A 5,000-nucleotide genomic window follows, 5' to 3' on the forward strand; every position below is an offset into this window, starting at 1 on the left:
TTTTTTTAGAGATTTAAATTGCGTTCAATTCAATCGCGTATCATGTACAGTCGCACATGATAGATGTGTATCAATTATGTATTACATTAAAATATAAACCATAGTTTTATAGCAAATATTTTTGAACTTCCGTTACTGTATTGTCTGTATGTGCAAATAGGCGTTACAACAGCAAACATGACCAGATACTGTCTCCAACTGAGACATTTAATTAAAGATAATACAGTTTACATTCTTACAGTCTTCATTGGAAATGTTTAAAAGAAATTGCACTCTTTAAGATCTGAAATGAGGTCATCTCTGCGCTAGGAAAAGAAAGGCTTTACTGTACTCTCCAGAATATTGGACTTAGATTTTACATTCGCTTCCTAGAATAAAAGACTAATTGTTTTTAATGTTGACCTTGGCCGGATTAATCTTCATGTAACCTTAGATATATACAGAGTTGACTAGCAACCACAAATAGTGGAGGAGAGAGGAGCTATTCTCCACCCCGCCAGCCAACAATGCAAACAATTGCATTTCAACTAATTGGAATGGGTCTTATTTTTTTCCCTCCCCTAACTTTCTTCGATCCTAAAATTGATAGTTCGCGCTTAGACCATCGGTGACAGCACTGCAGACTAACTGGCCGGCGGTAGTGCTCAGTGTGGAGTCAAAAGCTACCATCGTGTGCAGCCGTTTCTTGGTAGGGATCAAGTGCGAGAACTTTGCTGCGCTCCCTTTGCCTTTAGTCCAAGGTACAAAAAGTTCCACCAGTGTCCGGGCTAAGATCAGTTAGCTGGAACCCAAGCATTGCTGCTCTGAATTCCAGCCAGCCGGGATTACGGAGCTCACTGTCAGTCCCCACTCCATTGAATGCAAATAGAACTTGTGTGAAATGGTGGCTGTCTTATTGTTTTGAGTGAAATGGTCGCAAGGGAACGATGGTTCCCAAGGGTTATTGAAAATGGGATTGCACTGCTGTATGTGGGCTGCGCGTATCCCCTGACACCGAGGAGAGACAGACGCTGGCAGCCACAGTGGCAGCAATAAAACTGCGGCGAGGACAGCAGAACAGGGGATCGCTGGCAGGCGCTGAAATGAATGATTGCACCCAACTGCGGCACGCTCATATCTGATTCAAGGCACGCTGCTCTAACACAGTCTGTCTCCTCCTTCATTACCTTCCCGCTTTTTCATTTTCCTTTTTAATGTCTATTCTCCAAATGCTGTCAATGCACTGGTTCGTTTCTGGGTTTTTTTTAACGTGTTTAATTCTCGGGATATTGGCTAATTTATTCCACACGATTACAGGGGCATCCTTTGTGAAATTGAGAACAAGAGCAGCAATTCAGTTTAAATTTACAAAACCCTTAACGTTTACTCGCGAAATTGAATTGAATAAAATGGCTGCGTAATGTTTCCTGTTGCCTCCTCTGTTAATAAAAAAAATGTTGCATTGGAATCCTACAAAGTCCGCCCTGTGCACACTCAAATATCCCCGTCTTGCCACGTTTCACTGACACTGAAAGCGAAGAGGACGTTTGGAAGGGACACGATGAATGTGCCAGATCTCCGGCGCTGATCTTTCTCTTCAGAGTGAAGGACAGCGCCAAGTCCTCACAGTGACTTGGCCGTGTACAGTAATCGGCAGGATATTAACCCGCACCTGCACCGTATTTATCTAAATAACATTTAAAGGTGTCAAATGCGTGTTCTGCGCAACACGGCGCAGCTCGTGTCACTCCAATTGATGCCGACCAGTTGAATCTGCATTTCAGCAGGCAATTTCTTTCATCGATCCCCCTTTTATTTGGCTGTCGATAGCGATCTTTCATTATAAGAAGAATGCAAGGTCAAAGCAAAGAGTAAGAGAGGAGCCGATAAGCAGATGGGGAAGAGAGGAAGCCAGTAATCACTTTAGCAAAGCGGCTCCTTTTCCTGAGTTTGTTCTTCCCGATATGCGCATCGTAAACCAAATGATAGACTTTGAGAAAGCCAACACATCCAATTATATTTTTTGAACGGCGGAATGCATTGTAGAGTAATGTTAACTAAAAAATGCAACTTTCTATCTTTCTTTACTCCTCCACCCTCCACCAGTGAAATCTTTTTAGCTGGTGTCTGCGCTGTAGTTACAGCTCCGAGACTGATAACCACAGACTTAATTCCAGCCTGGGAGGACCTGATTCGCATTGGCCCGCTCCCAATCGACCTCCCGGGACAATGAGAACCTCGCACGCTCTCCAAACATTTTAAACTCTGTGAGTTTATAAAGTGGAGAGGGGAGACTCGAGCCTCCCTTTTAAACCAGTGACACAGCAGTGGAGTTATACTTTATCAGGTGTCAAGCAGGAAGAGATGGCTGGGGGAAGCGGGAGAGAAATCTCATCGTACTCCCCACTGGAGACAGATCAGGATCCGACTCCGCACCAAGATAAAGGTGGCCGTATAAACTCTTTTCAAGTATGCGGTTTAATCTCAACAGTTTATGCCTCCAATCGCCCTAAAAAGGCGATGCATTCATGCATCAATGATGCTGTTAGCACGGGTCTCTGACGCTTGTACTATTTCTCAGGGGTGTAAGTGGGCTACACGGGATTACGCAGCACGCTCCTCTTCAGTAATCCCACAGGTCGCTCTTCAGTGCGATGATACACTATGGGTGTTGACGTGATGACGCTCATGCACGAACGTTATATGCACAGCATACCAATATTATGATGGTACATAAGTCTTAAAACATGCAGCAAAAGTAGTAAACTCTGAGCGAGAAACAAACCACCTGTTAATACTGCTGAAATAGTCTGTTAACCAGCCGGACTCTGGCGGCTGGAACCCTCCCGCCGCCGGCGCAGAGCAGCAAGGTGGTAAACCAGGTACTGGAGACAGGTTCAGCAATAATGCATTCTGAAGGTCAGACCATACCCGGAACTCCAAACTTACATTGTCATTTTTGCATCGATTTGAAGCAAAAAAAACCTCTTCGCATCTCCCCAAAAGTGAGCATGTGACCGTGCCCAAAGAAACAACCATCCCCTTCACCATTACACCCATTGTTAAGTTAGTTGCTGAGGCGGTCGGGATCTTTTGACGCTGTATCGTAGGGCAGGTTTGTGCTTTTTCATGTTGGTTGTGGTGGTCCTTCAGCTGATGTGCATCACTGGCGGAGTGACCTTACCGCTGACACTGCACGCCAAATTGGCGCCAGTTCAACAGAGTTTACTACACGTCTCACAGCGGCAGGATGCGGAAAGCTGTTTTGCATCATTGCAAAATATTCAGTATAACTGGAATACTAGTCTTACACTGGTATTCGCACAGCTGCCTAATGCATCAAGCAGAGATATGAATGACAGCTCCAGGAGCGTGTCAGGAGAAAGACAGATGATGCTCCGAGCCGAATAAACAGATGCGAAGATACAGAACGCGGATGTGATGTGTGGGAATTTGTGTGCATTAAGTGACTGGAGAAGTGGTGTTGGGATGACTGAATGTAGGCCTGCTTTGTGGTGCTTCCTTCCTCGCCAGAGTTTAGTTTCAGATTAACGCTGGGGGAGGAAGCAGGGACACATTGCGCGACCTCACAATATGGATCATTCCAGTCAGGATAGTCCAGAACTCACAATGTAAAGAGTGTTCAATTCTCAACATGTCCTCCATGTAGACTGATCACGAGTCACACCGAATGGGAGCGCCAGCCGGAAGCACCGTCGAGTGATGGGGCACCGATCACCTCACCTCCTCCATACATGTGTGGGCGGGGCGTGGTGATATAGGGGAAAACTCAAGCTCCAGTCACAAGCTCGCATATTCTAGTAGCCCCATTAAGTAGTATTGGAGGCCCGGGAACAGTCGTGGGTACTAGGGGAGCATTTAATATTCTCAAAAATACAAAAGATTTACAGAAAATATACCACACATTGCAGCCGCTATTACACACGCGCCTGAATACTGTGAAGTCTTCAGTTGCTTGATTTGCAGGTGGAAATATCCAGCGCTGCTTATCAGTGTTCCCTGCGACCAGTGCCTACGGCCTTGGGTCCATTTTGGGATCATAGCAATGTTAGCCAGTAGCAGGTGGCGAGGAGCAGGCGGTCCCAACTGCGGCCTCCATCAAACACAGCAAAATACTGCAGGTGCTGCAAATCTGAACACACAAACAGAAAAATGCTGGAAACACTCAGCAGGCCAGGCAGCATCTGCGGGTGAAGAGATGTGACTCAGTGAATGTTTTAGGTTTTAAGATCCTTCCCATTAGTCAGGATGGTCCAGGATGCACGGGATTCAGCCCATAATCTACATCACCGGGGTAGCTCTGGGTGGGAGTACAGGCATGAAATATCGGCCATGGCAGGGTACAAATGTCAAGAGTACTTGTAACAAGATAATCTATATTAATACGAGTACTGTATCTGTCATATATATATATGTATAGCTTGAACAAAAAGTACTAACCCACCTCTCAGACTTAAATTTCCTTTCAGTTAATCTCAGAGCTGGTCAAAGTGCTGGCACTCAAGGGCTCAGAGCATCCCTCCCCTGGCGTCCAGCCGCTGATCATCTGAGTATTCAATATAATAGAAGTTCGTTAAGATGGTAAATGTCCAAATACAGCGCAGAGCTCATGACGCTTCCATTTGTGGGGATCGAAACTGCTTCCCATCAATGCTTGGAGCATAAATCAGGTGTGAAGGTCTGAACTGATTTCAAAAGGGAAATGGAATGAAATTCCGCCTTCAGGAAATGTCAGTGCTTTACTCTGGTTCCTGGCTGCCGGTTCAGGCTCCTTTTACACCAGAACTGCAGCACTGGGCAAAGCAAAACCACTTGCCGCCGATGATGCAGTTGTAATGTAAATAAGTAACAGAGACTGAAATATCTCTATTTCAATCTCCCCTCAGTGTTGAGTTAGTTAAGCTCAGCGAGGATAATTGGGATGATACACAGCAGTTGGATTCATCATCCTTGGGCCAAGAAGGGGGTAAACAGCCAAAGTTAGTGATCCAGATTGCTAT

The sequence above is a fragment of the Somniosus microcephalus genome, chromosome 12 (assembly GCF_052327205.1).
Source record: "Somniosus microcephalus isolate GS21.2 chromosome 12, FLI_Smic_1.0, whole genome shotgun sequence".
Taxonomy (NCBI): Eukaryota; Metazoa; Chordata; class Chondrichthyes; order Squaliformes; family Somniosidae; genus Somniosus; species Somniosus microcephalus.